Source organism: Peromyscus maniculatus, chromosome 8, assembly GCF_049852395.1.
Source record: "Peromyscus maniculatus bairdii isolate BWxNUB_F1_BW_parent chromosome 8, HU_Pman_BW_mat_3.1, whole genome shotgun sequence".
In the NCBI taxonomy this organism is placed as follows: Eukaryota; Metazoa; Chordata; class Mammalia; order Rodentia; family Cricetidae; genus Peromyscus; species Peromyscus maniculatus.
The window spans coordinates 67,453,896-67,472,970 of NC_134859.1; the positions used below are offsets into that span (position 1 = coordinate 67,453,896).

Genomic DNA, 19,075 nt, shown 5'->3' on the forward strand with positions numbered 1-19,075 from the left:
CACTTGACAGATGAGGAGAGCTGCTGGTTATTTGGCCAAGGGCATTCAGAAATAGGCAGTGGATGCATGTTATGCAATCAGGTCTGCCTGGCTGCCTCAGGAAAGCAGAAAGAATGTAGCAATGGGGGCTGGGTCTGACCCCAGCTCTCCCCCTAACTGGCTATATGACAAGGCCTTGCTCTTCAAGCAGTCTGCCTCTCAGATGAGGACAAAGAGGCTGGACACACTCCCTTACATTTTCTAGTCAATTCTAACAACAGAGCCAAATGTTTGACTCTGCCACTACCAAGTGAGTAATTGATCTCTGGCTCTCTCTTGCCTCGTTTTTCATGAGTCCTGTTTGGTTTCAAGTTCAAGGGTCACAGTGCTCCACAGAAGAGGGGCAGAAGCTTTTCTATATCAGAGACAGTGTGGTGGGCATCTAGAGGAGAGAGATGGGTGAGCAGGAGGCCCAGGAGCAGTATGGGTCACCACAGACTGGATTTAAATGTGAGCATCCTACTCCAGGGGCTTATGAAAGGTTTAAATAAGGAAATCCATGGGAAATACTCCACACACATGGAAAACTCTATAGAATATCGTTATAAGGTCAAATAGAATAATCAGTTTGGATTAGAAGCACCATGAAATGTAGACTATGAAGTAAAGAGAGACTGTTTTGTCCCCTTCAGGGGACAAGTACCTGGGAAGAGTTTTGTAGGAAGCAACCTTTCTTAGGAGAAATAGAAAGGTAGGTATTCTGTGGTTTGCTTTTAGTTTGCAGGACATTGTGTTTCATGCAATGGCCCAGCTCACCTATGCCTGGCTTCCCTCCCAAGCAAATTGCACATCCTTGCCTTTATCTGTGGGCTGCCCTTGGTTACCGGGCAATGCTATCTGAAAAATCTCTGCAAATATAGATTCTGGCTATATTTGGCTATATTCAGAATTGAGGTCTGAATGGAGCTGTAAGCCTGTGCCTGCCTCTCACTTTCGGGTAGGTAGTGTGTTGTAGAGCTGCTATGGACTCAGTGGACTTCCTGGGAGGGGAGAAGACTGTGAGTGAGCAGAGCCTCTTCAAAGAGGAGGGCAGAGAGCCAAGGGGCTCTTTAAACATGCATGCTGAGGGATCTGGAGCCACCATGGCTGATGGCTCTGCACACTCAGAGTGGGGCTGCCTGCCGAGAGTGCCAGCAATTAGCCGTTAACACATGGAAACAAACAGTAATTTGGAAACAGAGCCCATCATTTATTTATAGTGATCCAATGCAAGGATTTTAAAACAACAACTGGACATAGTTCCTCATGAAAACCAAAGCACTGGAGTAGCTAGCTGCACACTCCTCTCCTACCGTCACACATCCACCTCACCTCCCTTGCCTCCTCCAGGAAGCCCACCTAGACTGGACCACTTTGCCTGAGCCCTGTATCCCTCAGCATCCAGGCTCTTGTACGGTCTCAGACTGTGGCTCATGAAGGACAATGACAGGATCCCGTCTTCTCTTTCCTGACACATGCCTCGGGCATGTTATTGGCAAATGGAAAGAGTGGAGGCTTCGGAGCAGCGGTTCTCAATCTTCCTAATGCTGAGACCCTTTAATGCAGTTCTTCACGTTGTGCTGACCCCCAACCATAAAATAGTTTTTTTGCTTCTTCATGACTGTAATTTTGCTACTATTATGAGTCGTAATGTAAATATCTGATATGCAACCCCCAAAAGGGTCATGACCCACAGGTTGAGAACCCCTGCTTCAGCGGGAACTCAGTTCCAACTTTGACTCTAACACTTCAGGGTCATACGGTCTCAGGCAAGGCTTGAAACACAGTCACTAGCTGTGGAGAACCACGTGGGGCCGCAGGATGTTGCACACTGCAGGCACTGTTCTCCCTCTTGAATGAAGTGTGTGCATTATTTCCCATTCTTTATTTACTACTACAGAAAAAAAAAGCAGAATAGCCTCACCTCTGCTTTGCAGAGGTCACAAAGACAGACTGGCAATGCTGCTCCACCTCTCATAAGCTAGGCGGCTTTGAGTGACTTCCTTCGGCTTGTGGAATCTTGATATCTCCAACTAGGAAATGGGAGTGAGGATGGTGGAGGGTGGTATGCTGCTCAGTGAGCATCCAGTGAGAATAGAAATGAGGTTGGGCTCCTGGTACTGGTAGTATATATGGTGGGCCAGGGTGTCCCTTACACTCCCTGTCCAGGAACATTGTCCCTGGGGCATGGAAAGAAAAGGCAGGTGCTGTGTCTTCAGTAAAACAGAATTGAGCAAGGATCACACCACATCCAACAGGGGCATCCTGGGGAAGACACAGATCCCCTCCATAGACCCAGGACAGTGACAGAAGTCACTGGCAGAGTGCTGTGGGAGATAAGAGTGGACACAGGCACACACAGCATGTGCTTGTTAAACACTGTTTGATCATGGTTCCATGACCTCTGAGTTGACCTTGAGCCTCTTCATTTACCCTTTTCTTATTGCCTTTTCTTCCATACCCACCCTGGCTAGGGTGACCATGTCAGAAGGTAGGGTTGCAGACAGTGACAGTTAGCATGCTGTCTGTCTGCCACCTGCTGCTGAGTGCTGTGTGTTCTGCATAATCGCCTAGGACATCTCCTGTGGGTGCTGATGAGGTGGGAACCCAAGCTATGTTTGAGGTAGGAGCCTGGGTCTTCTAGAATGGGCCATGAACACTATTTGGCTCAAGGTCCAAGGGCAGATTCAGGGTCACTATATTCCCCCAAAGGAGCCAGAAGCTTTTCTTGGTCAGAGACAGTATGGCTCCTTCTGGGGGAGATCTGGAGAAAAGAAGTGAGGTGATGAGCAGAAGGCCCAGGAGCAAAGACTGTGCCTTTCCAGTGTGAGACAGTGTCTCCTACTGGGTGGTCTGGCTGCCTTGTTACTGAATTAACACCCCAGGGAACTGCCCTAGATTCAGTATTGCTTCAATCTGTGGGTAACCTGGGTGCCTCAAGAGAACCCACAGTGAAGGCCCAGTCTCCTATCCTGTCCCTATATCAATACTTATGGTCCTATCCAGGAATTCTGACCTCCAGACTAAGAGTAGCCCCCAAAGGAGACATCACCCAGCTCAGGCCCTGTTCCATCTTCTCCTTGACAGCTCTTCTTCCGACCAACCCCAGGAGTTACCTGCCATGTGTACCTGCTGCTGGGCTCTGTCTCTGGGCAGGATCCTGCCAGGATTGCTCTCTATTTGCATATAGCCTGAGTTCTCTGTGCCAGTGTGAATTCTGTAAGTGAGCTGCTTTGTTTATCATTCTATGTTGCAGCCCTAGAGTTGGGGCTGGCATTGTGTGAGATTCTCAATGAGTATGGGATGAATGCTTGAAAGAGGGTCCCCCTACAACCCTGACAAAAAGTTCCCTGTTCTCTGTCCCCACAACTGTGCTGTTTGGATGTTGCCATACCCTGAAAGAAATCTGAGTCCCTGTGTCCTGTAACCATCTCCAAGGTGGTCCCAGGACCAGATGAGGATGTTGTAGCTGAAGATGGCTTGCCTGGGAGTGTGCTACATTCCCCAAAAAGAGAGCCTTTGTGATGTAACAAAAGGTTTTAATCCATTGGCCTTAAAATGTGGAGATAGCTTAGATTATCACATGGTATGCTCTGAGTGATCTCAGATGGCTATAGAGGCAGAGAGGAAGACTGTGGCTGAAGGTATAGATTCAAAGCTCAAAAGCATTAAAGATAGACAAGCCATAAGCCAAGAGATGTAGGCTGCCTAGAGAAGCTGCCTGGATGAGCCCAAAAGGGCCTCAGATCAAATGTAGGGGATTGAAATTGAGGACCTGGAAGTAAATTTCTTTTCTAGCTCTCCATTGTGGAGCCAAGGCTTCCTGATACCTTGACCTCGGCATGAGAGACTCAAATGTCTCCTTCTACAAAGGTCTGTGGATTTTAGACTGGCTGAGAATTCACTATGGAGCCCAGGTTAGCTTCTAACTTATAGATCTCCAACATGAGCCTTGCAAGTGCTGGGATTACAGGTGTATACCACCATCCCTTGCTCACCTTGGGAGACTGTCAGCCAAGAGGCTAGCCAAGGCTGCTTGGATTCTGACCTAACAAACTGTTCCAGTGCCTGTAAATGTAAAAACAGTCACAAAAACTACTTTGGCCTGTAAAATAGAATGTCAGCATTCAGAGAAGGAGAGCTAATAGATTCTGAGTGTAGAAACTGCTCTCAGGGCTTCAAAAATCTAATACGTGATAGATGCCCAATAAACACTTATAAGTGAATGAACCAATAAATGCATTTTAAAGTCACAAGGAAACAACCCAGAATCCATTTATAAATGAGTGATTTTGCAAGGAGTTTCAGTTGCCAAGACATGCAGCTGAGAGGCAAGATAGCTTTGAAAGTGAGCGCTTAAGTAAGTGGTGGGTAGAGCCCAAGCTTAGGCTAGATGTGAGATCTCAGGCAAGCGGCTTAGCAGTCTGTTCCTTGGTTTTCCCATGTGCAACATGAGCATGCTGTCTAACTTTTGTTGACTGGTTACAAACTAGAGTCACTTAGGAAGAGGGGGCCTCCATTGAAGAATTGCCTCCACTAGGTTTGTCTGTGAGTATGTCTGTGAGGGAGGGGATTCTTGATGGCTAACTGGTATGGAAGGGCCCACCCCACTAGGCAGATGGCACCAGGTCATTTCTTGTTCCTGGGAGGTCATCCTGGGTTGTAGAAGAAAGTAAACCAAGCAAACAGGGGAGTTTGCCAGTGAGCACCATTCCATCATGGTCTCTGCTTTGTTTCCTGCCCTCAGGTTCCTGCTGGAGTTTCCTGCCCTGGATTCCCTCAGTGATGGACTGTAAGCCAAAGAACCCATTCCTCCCCAAGTTGCTTTTGGTCCTGGTGCTTATCACAGCAACAGAAAGAGAACTAAGGCAATGGAGATAATGATAGTAGCCACTTCATGAGGTTGTCATGAAACTTAGGGGAGGGGATAGGCACCAAGCTTTAAGAACAGTGACTTGCCTGAGGTCAGCATTCAAAACATGCACGCTAATATTTCACGGATAGAATCCAAGCATTTTTCTTGTAATCTGTGCTTCTTCAACAGTGTTCTGACCAGTCTCCCTGCTCATTCCCTCATTCCAAGTTTTACTTTTCTCCTCCATAGAATAAAGAGATATGGGGCTGGAGCAATGTCTTAGCAGCTAAAAGCATGTGTTGTTCTTGTAGAGGTCCCCGATTCAGTTCCCAGCAGCCACAACTGGCTCACAACTTTCTATATTTCCAGTTCCAGGGAATCTTCTGCTCTCTTCTGACCTCCATGGGCAGCAGACATGCATATGGCATACATACATACACACAAGCAAAATATGCCGCACATAAAGTAAATATATTTTTTTAAATAAAGAGATGCACTTTAGGAATAGTTTCTAATTTTCAGGCTGTGCCTTGCTGAACAGCAGCCAGCTCTATTATTTTAATGGAAACAAATCCCCATAGCTGTCTATACAGCTAGATTTTCAAAGTGGAATTCATGAGCAAATAGCATTAACAATGCTGGGAATGGAGATGGGGCCCGGCTGCCTCTCACCTGTCACCCAGGTAGAAAGCATATAGGGACAACAGTGGCTTCCACAAAGGCTGGCTGTGGAGCTGCATCCCGCCAGAGGCTTGGCCTAAGACAAAGCTGCTTTTCTGATGTTCCCATTGATTAGCTGAGCTGGGGAGAACTGCAGCTTCATTTTACTGTTGCTGTTGTTATCTGGCCTCACAGTGCCTTGTTCCACAAACTCATAAAGCAGAACTGCATACAGTCTATTCTTAATTATACAGGGACAGATGATCTGTGCCACGAATGGTCCCTGGCTTACAGAGTATTCATGGTTTGGCCCTTACCCTACCCAAATCCATGTTGGTAGGGCTGGTCCTGTTTCTTACTGTTGACTTAGAAGGTATTATGTGATAACTGTTTCTCCATGTTTCTCCACTTGCCTCCCTACCCACAAAAGTTCCTTTAGAGGGTTCTCTGCTGTCTGTAGGTCAAACTGAGTTTGAATTTATGTCCCTGTGTCAGGAGAGTAAGATGAGAGCTATGTCCAGATTAACACGTGAGAGAAGCCAATTGACAGAGGTCTGGAAACCCTTCTGTGACTGGGCTCCATATACCAGATCATGCTCAAGGAAAGCTTGAGAGACACAAAATCAGGAGAGGTGGGTGCTACAAAATGATTTACAAAGGGTCTGAGCCTCCTGGCCCAGTGATTTTGAGCACACACCTTTCCCAGCTCACTAGCCCATTCCATTGTACCAAGCATCTTTTTTTTTTTCTTAATAAACTATTTAACATTCCTGGAAACTTCCATGAGTGCCCTCAAAAGTCAGATCTGTGTCTATTATATTCTAACCAGGGAGTTGGCTCATCATAGCCAAGTCTGTATTCTGAGAGTCCTGATTCACATTCTCAAGAAGTGTTTCCTGTGGAGGCCAGTGTTTTGCATCAGAGCCCATGAACAATGGCTATCATAGAATCTATAGGAAAGAGGACTCATTTATAATGTCTTAGAATACATCTGGGGTTTTGGGAACCCCACCACACTGCACATACTGATGTCCCTAGGTAATCACACAGGTAGCTTGGAAAGCCTTGCACAAATGTTGCTCAGTGGGCAGGCCTTGTCTTATCCCTGCTGTGGGCCACAGAAATATGAAGCAGGAATTCAGCTGACTAGCAAAAGCTAATGTCTGGAAGAAGCAGGGATCTTCCAGAGGAAAAAGCCAAGCCTCAAGGAGTCTTGGTGATATTAGTGTTTAAATATATATTAGCCGGTTCCTACAATGATTTTCTTGTGTGCTATGGTATCTTTCCCAATTAATTCTTCTAAGAACTTCTAACAGTGTATTTTTATCTGAGTTAACTCTCAAACATCCAAAGACAAAGGGCAGACAGAAATAGCATTCCAGACCACCTGCTGGCTCCCTGAATTAAGGTAAATATCCATATGGCAGACAAGGTGGATGTTAGGTACAAACCTTTGCTTCTTGTGCAAATTAAATGAAACTTAACCCTTTCTTCCATAGCCCAGATAATATCTCTAGACCTCCCCTTTTAACATTTTAACTCAGAACAAAAGATCTTTCATATGCTAGGTGCATCAAGCTATGATTCAGACTTCCTAGCTACCACTCCACCCCAGCAGAAAGCAGCAGGGCAGAGCATGGCTGATGGTAGGTGTAGGGACTGACTACAAGAGGAGAGAAAGGAACAAAGATGGTGATATGAATGACAAAGATGAGAATGAGATGGAAAGAATGTAAATAGAACTATGAGAGGACAAAAGGAGAAGGGACAAAGAGGAGGTAAGTATGAAAACAGAATTGAAGCTGTGTAGATAGAATTTTTGTGTCAGAAGAATAAAGTGAATGGACTAAAGAGTTTTGTGTAAGTAGATTCATTTGTTATCCTTCAGACTAGTAATCCACGCCACTCATAGTGTCTTCGCCAGGACTCTGGAAGAAATCTCCTCAGGGCAGGCACCTGAGGGGTTTTTAATATAGCCCCAACATGGGGCGTGAAGAATAAGAGAAGGATGAGGATTGTGGGCTGAGGCTATATGTGCCATGAAGCATGGCCTGGGCTCCTGAAGCAGAGGGTGGGCTCACATAAGATCTTACTTGGGTTTAGCCCAGCCAGAGGCATGAACACTTTGATAATTCCCTTTCCTATGTCTTGGCCATGAAGTGTTATAGAGGTATGGGAATCGGTTGCCATAAAACCAATTTATTTTTCCATTTATTTGATTAATTGAAATTGCTAATACCGTGATCTCTGGGTCATAAACACTGGGTAATAAAACCCCCTCTCTATCTGTCTAGTGCTTTAGTGTCCGCTAGGTACTTGCACATCCATTATCTGATGTGACCCTTAGAAAGAGCCCCAAGAAGCAGGTCAGGGATGGGATTGTACACATAACTTTACAGAGGGAGTTGAGTGTTGTCAAAAGTTATGGATTGTACCAAGAAGAGCTTCAACAGGAAGCTGGTTCTTATGTTCCAAGTCCAATTCTCTCGTGGGAAGAACTAAGGGCTAAAGAGATTTCCAGGAAGCAGAACTTTTAGTTTCAAGACTGGGGTAATTCCAGGTAAACTGGGAAGGTTCACTTCCCCTACCTTTGGAACTCCAGACTGGGTCCTGTGGAAGTACCTTGTCTCCTCCTACCCTAGCAGCTCCAAGGGAGGAAGGACCTGACACAGGTGCAGTAGATGTTGTACCTAGACCTGTCAGTTAGGTTGATAGCTCACAAAAACCCAACAGAATCCTGTGATCATCAGGAATTGGCAAGTTCTTGGTCTTGGCATAGGGGTGGTTGTGGACAGATAAGAGGTAGACCTTGCAGAAACAAAGTGGCCCCTCTGGCCTTGGTAGCTATGGAGGCAGCATGGGCCCACAAAGACATGTGTTACAGAGTTTCTTTTATTATGCTGACAAATACATGAGAGGACCACTTAAACACAGGAAGTGTTTGTTTGGCTCATGGTTTCATAGGTGTCGGGTCATGATTAGTGGGCTCCATCACTATGGGCCTGAAGGGAGAGTGTAGTGTAGCAGAGCTGCTTGTCCCAGGTAGATAAACAGACAGAGACAGGAAGTGGTGTTTTTCAAAGGTATACCTCTAATGACCTACTTCCTCTGACTATGCCCTACCTTCCACCACCTCCCAATGATGTGGTCAGGCCGTAAGTTCATCAACGGATTAATCCACAGATGAGGGCAGAGCCACCATGATCCAATCAACTTTCAGTGATTGGCTCTGTCAGCTGAGGACCAGGATTCCAACACATGAGCCTTTGGGGGCGGGGTATACTTTTTTTTCCAAAACATATTTATAAAGATGTGACAGGGCATAAGAGCATGTTGTGGGCTGATGGCTGAAGATGGAGAAAGGAGGGGGACAAGGTCAGAGAAAGTGGCTGGAGCATGGGACAAATAAGAGCGTTCAGATGGAGAGGACTTTTGTATCTGTCAGAGATGTCATGGACACTTCTGACCCTGCTTTGAGTCTCCCTCCAGCCCAGAGGCCCAGGACCCTTGCCTACCACCTAGCCACCTTCACTCTGACATGGAGAGCAGATGACTGAATCAAAATGGCCAGAGCTTGAGCTGAGGTTTGACTCTCAGGAGGAGTTAATACACATTCTGTCTGAGATGGAAGGAAGAGCCAGGCAGGTCACCACTGACTGGTTTTCATTGGTGTACCCTTGGCCTCATCAGGGCCTTGATCCATATCAGCATGTCTGGCCCTAGGGCCTTAGCTGGCCTCTCCGGTCTCTTTAGCTCTTGCCTCTACTTGCCCTGTTCATTAGCATTTTGACTTTACCATCGTGAAAGGGTTCAAATCTAAATGGGAAACCATTCAGTTAAACTGAGACCAAACCAAAGCAATGAGTAGGACATTGTGAAGACCAGCCACACTTTCCCCTTCCCACCCAAATACTGTTTCACCTGAAAGGCATATGGGGGCAGTGGCAGTTCTGCTAGGGGTAGGGTCACCACATGGATGGCCCCGAAGGCCCAAAGCTGGTTAAATATGGAAAGCTGTGTAATGCTAGAGGGAATATGACTAAGACAAGAGGAATTGGTGAACACATGGGGCTTTCAGTCTCCTCTTTTGTAATACAACCAGGAAGGATGTAATCACCTGCATTTTTTTCCTCTTCTGCCCTCTGGTCTTGATCTTTTATCTGATTTATATGTTCCTTAGTCTTGCTTTATTTAATTCATATCTTCCTATTTTGTTACATACATTTCATAAGGACTGCCTCAAGTCCTTTGTGGAACAAACTGAGGGAAATACATTCAATCCAAGCATCCCCCCACTTCCCCACTCCAACCATTAATATTGTTGTTGGTGCCAGGTAAGATTGAGTAACAAGGGATCAGGAAGACCGAGTGGTAAGTGCATGCCTTTCCAACTTCTTACCTCTGCTGGCCTGCCAACAGGGTTCCACAGCCCCCTGACTAGACAGTGGAAGCAAAGGTACCAGACAAAAAAATGGAGAGAACCCACCCTAGCTCTTGGACCAGAGAGATCAGCCAGGCAACCTGTCTCCAGACCATATTGGATTGCAGCGTTTTTTACTATCTCCAAAGGGAAGCCAGCTTACCCTGCCTTGGTCTTCTTCCTTGATCTTCTGGTTCCCAGGATTCCCTCCCTGTCTGTGCCTTCCATTGCCAAGGAAACAGTTGGGACCATAACATGGCTAAACCATGGCCCTTCTAAGGATGGAATTGGTTATTGCAGTGGTTCCTTCCTCCTTGGAGCCTTGATTAGTAAGGATAACCTCATCATGTGTCGTGAGGCCTCTGCTTAATTCCTTAATTCCCTCCACAGTCTATGAAAATGCCAGATGGATGATTTTAATGCATACATCATTAATGCCCCCACTTTCCTCTGTAGAACCCTGCATGACACCTGGCATAAAATTTGGGCTCCACTATCATATGTGACCAGCCCCCAGTCTACGTTTCTCTCTCTTGCTCAAGAGGGATTCCTGCCCTGGTGTCTCTGTCCTCTCCATTCCTATTGCTCGATGCCAGTGTTCCTGTTTCTTTAAGCAACAGTGTCCTTATCCCTTAGGCTCCAGTGACATTTTGCTAGCAACGCTTTCTCTCACTAACACAATCACACGGCCTTTCTTTTCCCACTGCTCCAGGCAGGCTCAGAGGCCTCTGTCTCATCAGCCCGCCTCCACCCAGCATCTATTACAATCTGTAATTATCTCCTTTATTTATTCATTTGTATATTCATGCCTCCCTGAGCAGTATCTAAGCTTCAGAGGGCAGATCTGCTCTGTTTTGATCTCTGCTTTAACTCTCACCTAGACCATGGCTGCCATAGAGGAAATTCTCTATAAAAAGTGGGAGCAATGGATACATGATGACTTGTACCAGACATTAGGAAATTGTGGCCCATGGACCCAAATGGCTTGCTGCTCTTGGTGTAGATAACGCTTCACGTGCATGCGGTCTGCGGAGGGCTTTTGGGATGCAACAGCAACAGATCACAGAGCTCATGGAGCTGAGACATTCACTGTCTCATTTCTCACAGAAAAAGATCATCACAAATCACAAAGAGGTCTTAATCCATATGGATGAAAACAAGGGGGTCATCAGTTCAGCCACTGAGTGTGTCCTCAAGGACTCAAGACCCCAGGCCCCCTATAGCAAGTGATATCCTTGCAAATCAGAGTTCTGAGGAGGAAGGAGCTTAACTGAGAGAGGACAAACCCTGGCTTTCTTCTTACTCGGGAAGAAAATCTTCTCCCACAAGATAACAGATAGGCCTCTCTTGTGTATATTGATAGAACTGTTAGACCAATCATTGACGGGGGAGGGACTGCTGTAGATGAGTACAGTGGGGGGTGGGGGTAGGGGGCAATACTGGACGCATTACATCTAGAACAGAGAAGAAGGGTTGTTTGCCAATGGATATGAATGAAACACAGCCTGTTTCTTCCCATTTGAGACAACCCTTAAGGACTCAGACATGCCCACTCCCACTCTCTTCTTGGTAGAATTAAGAACATATGGGTATATCATTTTTTTCCTCTTCTGGATTTCAGATGATTGTTTCTCTAATCCTTTATACTCCAATGTTTCCTTTCCAACCTAGACCACAGAACATAAGTTCAAGCAAGCACACCCCGGCTGAACTTATTACATTAGCTCCTGACTTATATTTTCCTAAAAGGTCACTCTGGGCTCATGATGAAGATTTGAGGGACATTGACACTAACTGTAAAATGCCCTGAGTTCCCACTTTTTGATCATCTTTCAGGCTCACTCCACAAGATGAAGCCCATACCTGACACTGCTAAAGTGGCCAAGAACCTGACTAGATAGGTCATGGGCCTAAGGGAAAACTTATTACTATTGTTCTGATAAAGGAATATAGCAATAAAATGACTCCTAATGATATCTTCACCTACGGCATCCTCATCTGGTCCTGGGACCACTTTGGAGACGGTTACAGGACACGGGGACTCAGATTTCTTTCAGGGTATGGCGACATCCAAACAGCACAGTTGTGGCGACAAAGACAGAGAACAGGGAACTTTTTGTCAGGGTTGTAGGGGGACCCCCTTTCAAGCATTCATCCCATACTCATTGAGAATCTCACACAATGCCAGCCCCAACTCTAGGGCTGCAACCTAGGATGGTAAACACAGCAGCTCACTTTACAGAATTCACACTGGCACAGAGAACTCAGGCTATATGCAAATAGAGAGCAATCCTGGCAGGATCCTGCCCAGAGACAGAGCCCAGCAGCAGGTACACATGGCAGGTAACCCCTGGGGTTGGTAGTAGGAGGGGTTGTCAAGGAGAAGGTGGAACAGGGCCTGGTCAGGGCTGATGGTTCCTATGGGGACTCCTCTTCCTCTTAGTCTGGAGGTCAGAATTTCTGGACAGGACCATGAGGACTGATATAGGGACAGGATAGGAGACTGGGCCTTTATTGTAGGTTAAAGTCAGTCATGGAAGTTGCAAGATAGTCTTAAGGCCTGCTCCTCAAGGTTACATAAGCAGTACATATAATTCTGCAAAGGAGAGAGTCTTGAGTGAAAGAGCCTACAAGTTGGGCAGAGAGCTTATGGATGCAAACTTTGAGAAGCATTATCCATTCTGGAGTGGGCTTTTTGGTGATGGGAGCTGCCTTTGAGTCTCCCATGCTGTAAGCAGCCCCAATATACCCAATGCTTCACCAAGCTAGACATGGGTGCAAACATTTCTTTGGACTATCCTCAGTTCCCTACCTGGGTGAATAGATATTAGTTCACATCTTCCCTGGAGAAGTACTATATAACAGAGACCCCTAGGGCTGATCCATCTCCTTTATCTTAGTAGCTTTTTGACCAATCAAGTATTAGCTTCCACCTTTGTCTGGTACAATGTTCTAGATACCCCTGATGGTTGGTCTGACTGTGAGCCACACACAGTCTGGAATAGACGAACTCTGTCCCACCCAGCCTTCCTTTCTGAGTCTGGCACTCAGGCCTGGGAATTTGAGGTTCTGCAGTTCACAATTGTGCCTGTATCCTAGGAATTTCTCTCTGAAGCCCCAACAGGAATCAGTTCATCAAGTAATGCTGCAGATGTTATAGGTATAGTGGTAGAAAGGCCTAGTCTCTTTGTTTCCAAGTGGGACAAATTCTGTGGTGCTCTTTATGCAGACTCAAATTCCCAGAATCAAGCTAAGACCTGACCCTAGCTTTGTTAAGCATCTCATCAAGCTGTATCCCACTTCCCCCATGTCCTTCCATGGTTTGTCTCAGAGCAGACCCCGCAGAAGCCACTCACATGAGAGTCTCCATCTCAAGGGTCACTCCAGGTTGTTTTCTTATCCCACTGCAACCCTACACCTGAAGAAGAATCAAGATCGAGGATAACATGAGCAAATGTGCAAAGTTTTTATTGCCTCACTCCAGCAGTCAGGAGACAGCCACCTTACATCCCTACTGAGCCCTGCATGAGTGTCAGGCAGTGCCCTGAGCATGAAGGACCCATAAGACCAAGGAGATCTTGACTACATGAAACTTTCATCCCAATGGCAGTGGGCACATATATGATTTGACTGGGAATGTGAGACCTCCAGCCATGGGCAGGAGTAAGGGGAGGGGGAGAATGGAAAGGAAAAGGATTGCAAAGAATCTTTGAGAGACAAGTTAACTAAGAACTCAAGGGCCTTCCACTGCCTGAGTTGAAAGAGAAAGCAGAAAGGGCAATGTGAGGTCTACATCCTTTTATTGTGCCTACCTGTCCCTGAGAGAGTCTTCCAAATTGAATCCAGTCTCCTCTTTCCATTCTATTCTTCCTCATAGACAAGAGAAGACATTGTGTATTGAGAGATTCATGCAAGAGCCTCCAGGGATTCACAATCCCCTTCCACCCAAATTGCAGGGCACATCTGTTTTGATTTGCAAAGTGAACCATACCTTTTATAAGAGTCCAGAAGGCATCTCTCTATGAACCACAAGTCAAGCATGGCTGCTTAGATTGCATGCCCCATATATGCAAAAATCTTGAGAGGTGGATGGAGAGATGCTTTTCGATAATATCCAAACACCCACTACAGATGCAGCAATTGTGTGTGCACGCACAGCTGTGATGTCAGTGAACAGCTGGCTGATAAATGAATTTTCCTCTTTTCAATGACTTTGGATCATGCGAGGACTGCATTCAAGAGCTGGATGCCTGCTCACCGCTGGGCACTTGATTGTATCTCTGTTTCCTGGGTAGCATGAATGTGTTTTTCTAAGTTATCTCTAAGGGCCAGGTCATCATGAGTTTTCTGTGATCTTTGTAAAGGACCTCAGAAATTGACACTTGAGGAATTGTTGAGGATGCCACAGAATTCATTGGCTAAGAGGTAGGGCACCCCCAGAACTGGCAAGCTGGGCTAGTAGTTCAGCTTTGACCTCTGAATCAGAGTGAAATGGTGACAGCGAACACAGTGCCTTCCAACTCCGTTGCTTTGAGGAGCAGAAGACTGGCAAGTGACAGGCCACATTCAGACACTTGACAAGGACTGGCTCCTGTCTAATCTGCATATAGGACTGGAAATCATATGGGAAAAGGTCAACACAGCAAGGCAGAATGAATCCAGGAACTTTGGGGTCTTAAGCTCTCTCTGTGGGCCTTGTCACTACTGGATCCATCAGCAATCTCCATTCTTCTCTGAATTGCCTGCCTCCTCAGTCACTTCATGGCTTCATCCACAATGGCCTCAGAGAGCCCTATTCCTGGGTGTTCTCATGCCGCAGATTGAGATTTCCAGGTCTGTCTAGGTGCTGTAGACACCTGCTGTTCCCATTTTTATTTTTTCCCCTGAGCTGGGGGTTAGATCTAGAACTTCCCACATGTTAGACAAGCATTCCACCACCCAGATGTGCCACCAGCCTGACACTTACAATTTTCTGTTCCCATTAGTGCTTCCACCCAGTCAAGACAATACCCCGTTCCTGGGCATTGTCCCATTGGGACATCCTGCTTCACCTTGGATGCCAGGCATCTTGCTGAATCTTAGGTGCCTTTGCCTACATGGTTTGTAGGATCTGTTCCCTGTGCCCCTGGATTCCAAGCTGAAGTTTGCCATCCATGTGTGTACAGTGCTGACTCTCTACCACATTCAGACATAGGACACTGTAATATGCTCAGATTCTAATGGAGGACTGGTCCCCACCACTGTGTTTACCAGCCAGTCTGCTCTCACTTCAGACCAGCTCCTACAACACACGAGTGGCTTTGCGAATGGGTGAGTCAAGAGGAAGCCTGAAGTGAGAGAAACTCAGAGATGGCCAGCATCGTCTGTATTGAGTTAAAACACAATTTAAGGTGCCACGACTAACCATTCTCTTCTGCTGAGCACCCTGCAGTTCACTGAGTTCGTTGGGTTTGGTGATCATCCCACTTGTTTCCACAACAACCTTGTAAGGCTGACTTCATCCTGTCTACATGATTAAGACGATCCTGTGGTGGTATTGTGTTCCCCCAAATATTGTGCACTCTAATAAACTTATCTGGGGTCAGAGAACAGAACAGCCACAATATTAAACATAGAGGTTTGGCAGTGGTAGCACACGCCTTTAATCCTAGCATTCCAGAGGCAGAGATCTGCCTGGATCTCTGTGAGTTCAAGGCCACACTGGAAACAGCCAGGCATGGTGACTCACGCCTTTAATCCCAGGAAGTAATGACAGGAGGCAGAAAGGTATTTAAGGCGTGAGGACCAGGAACTAGAGCTGGTTAACCTTTTAGGCTTTTGAGCAGCACAGTTCAGCTGAGAGGCATCCAGTCTGGGGAAACAGGATCAGCTGAGCAACTGGCGAGGTGAGGTAGCTGTGGCTTGTTCTGCTTCTCTGATCTTCCAGTCTTCACCCCAATACCAGGCCCTGGGTTTGTTTTTATTAATAAGATTCTTTAAAATTCGTGCTACAAGGTCGGGTCTAGAGAAATGAATCACCTTGCCCCGGAGGCCACACCATTCTTTTGAAGAGGTAAGATTGAAAACCAGGGAGATAGCTCAGAGGGGGAAAGGCATCTGCCACCAAGTCAGATGACTTCAGTTTAATCCAAGAAATCCACATGGTGGCGGGAGACAATCAACTCCTGCAAGTTGTTCTTTGACCTACACACACACACACACACACACACACACACACACACACACACACCTGCACGCACAAATAAATAAATAAAATATGATAAAAAATAAAATAAAATCAAACGGTGACTAAAAACCAGGTCTTCCTGACCTGCAGTCGATTCTTTTCTGGCTATGCCACGGAGGGACATCAGAGGTCATGGGGTCCAGAAAAAAATGCAAAGAGGTCAGCTAGACTTAGGAGCCAGGAGATGAGGGCTGAGGATGGGAATCCAGGCTGCTATTTCCAGACACAGTACAGGGTCAGAGGTCACAGGGAAGGTCTGGCTTTCTATGTCTTTTCAGTAGCTCTCTCTGTCTCTGTCTCTCTGTCTCTCTCTCCTTTTCTTTCCTTCCACAACTGCCAGGAGGTGAAATGTCCCAGAGAGGAGACTAACCTCTGAAACTAACCAACCCAATCGAGGTTAAAAAATAATAATAATAAAGTCTTTGTTTTCCGAGAGAGACAGTGGGCAGGTTCCTTAGCATCCTCAAGCCTCCATTTCTTTACCTGTAAAACAAACCGGAATAAGCTCACCCGCCTGCCTTGCAGGGTAGCTGTAAAAATTAAATTAAATAAGACTGTACGGTTATCAGTAACACTGGAGGAGTAATGGCCTGTGAAGAGGACAACGTGGCCCTACAAGCCTGAGGGGTTCCTGTGGGGGTCCAGGTCTGGCCTGAGTTGTGCCCCATCTTCTCTGACCTCGATTGATGTCCTGGGCCCCCTTCTGCTGCAAAGGAAGCTGTTGCCTCCCCCACCCCTCCCTCCACCCCTCCCTGACATTTCTGCCTTCCCTCTGGCTGCAGACTCTGTAAGGCTCCCTGCTCAGCCGTTGCCTAGCCAAGCTGGGCCAATTAAGCCACATTCCTCTAATTGTTTTTGGTGGCTCTTCTCTGAACTCCCTCCAACTTGTCTACAAATAGGTTCTTAATTTAGACCCAAGCTCCAAATCTTAGAGCTCGGAGTTTCTCCCCACTCCAGCCAGCCGGGAGTCTGTTTGAGTGGTTGTGTTTTTAATTTAGGGGGTGGGTACCTCCTCATCCCTCTCCCGTTGTTCATTTCTCCTCTCTTGCCCTAATCATCAACACGGAGGCATGAAATGACTCGGTGACATGATTTATTTTGTTTGCAGAGTATGGGTCCGGATTTGGTTAGGAAACAGTTTTTTCTTACTTAAATTTTCAGGCAATCGATGGTGGAGGATTAAAGCGTGTGCTCGGGGTGCAGGGGTGTGGGGGTCGTTTGCATACACAGATGCCTTTTAGCTTCTGGAAACTGAACAGAGACAGCAGTAATTCTGGAATAACATAGGAGGGAGGTAAGCAGGTGGGGACGTGAGTATAGAGATCTGCCTTCTGTTTTATGCTCCACCTTGCCCCCCCATACCTGCCCTTCCTGCCTAATGAGTATTCATTCGGCCATGAGCCTCCATCACACACATATCTTCATCAGACAGTTAATATAGACTCCTAGACCTCAGGAGGTAGATGTTAAAGGGCTATACAGTGGCTCTCCTCCCTGTTTCTTTTTCTTTCTCTCTCCTCCATTTCATCCCTTTTTCTTCCTTTTCTCTTCTTCCTTCTCCATGTCCATGGGGAATAACACAGATGTGAGTCATCTTTTGTGTGAACAGAGGGATTTAATACTCTTAGGAGTCTTCGTAGCCATAGGTCATCCATCCTGGTGGAGTGCACAATTTCCTCTAGGACCAACCCATTTGATAGGCAAGGAAATAGAGTTCATGGGAGCATAAGCAAAGTCTATTTAAGCTCAGAGAAGAGCTCCTGAAAGGATCAGAACTTCTAGCCTTACTCTTGGACACGGCTGGAATTCTACAGCTGGCCACAGATGAGATAATTCTGGCTGCACTGGAACCTGAAAGACCAGATAGACACAGCCGGAGGTTCAATGACAAGATCGGCAAGCACAGTCTCTACTCCTTCCCATCTACCCAGCAAATGCTCATGGTCCCTGGGAAGCAAACCCCTGCAGACATGCCCCTTTGTTGTCAGCATGGTCCCCAAGGACATCTCACAAGTCTTTGAAGGATGTTCATGGGGTCTATGTGGGGGGCATGGTGGCTGGCTTAAAGAGATACCTTTATAGGTGGCTAAAAAGCTTTTGTCCTTTACTGCAAGCTGTAGGACTTTCTCCTAAAGCCCTGAGACACATTGGCTCAGGTATTTGTGACTAACAATAACCTGAGGACATGGGATGATTCTGGTCCCCTAAACAGAGCGCATGTCCCTGCTCTGTGAAATGGTCCCTCCCTTCTGCAGATATGACTTTTTCTTCTTCATAAGAATCAGGTGAGATAATGAGTATAAGCAAATTTAACTAACTAGAAAGTTTTATGCAAATACAAACAACATCTTTGCTGCTATGGTTCTAGTAATGATGGGGTAAGTCTGGTCCTGCTCCTGGCTGGAATCAGAATCAGAAGATGCAGCTGTGTTGTCTCATGCCTCACTGTGTGGGTGAGAAAACCTAGGTGCAGAGAGAAGAGGGGGAAAGTGCCCCAGAAGACCTCACAGAGGGTAATAGGAAGGAACCCTTCCGGAGCCCCGCCTCCTGGCTTGCCTCTCTGTAATTCTGTCCCCTCACTGTACGTGCTGATTGTCATCTTTGCTTTCTTTGATTTATCTTTTCTCCTCAAAAACTCAAAATGTGTGAAATGCTTTCCAAACCCTCCTTCTCCACAGCTTTTCCTCTCTTTAGGTGTGTTTATCTTCTGTCCTATTTGCCTCAAGATTCTATGATACAGCTTCAAACATCCTAATGAATGAAGCCATCCTGAGGGGTTAAGGTGGAGAAACCATGGTGATCCATGGTCTGTTGTCCACCAGGACCACTTTTATTTTGACAGATGCTGTTACAAACTACAAGAAAAGAGAAATGACTATTAGTGGAATTTCGCCTT

General features: G+C 46.4%; 1 protein-coding gene across 2 annotated transcripts in view; it reads right to left on the reverse strand.

The window, feature by feature from the left end:
- Asic2 (acid sensing ion channel subunit 2) overlaps positions 1–19,075 on the reverse strand; it is a 1,077,316-nt gene that overhangs the window by 550,871 nt on the left and 507,370 nt on the right. The window lies entirely within an intron of this gene.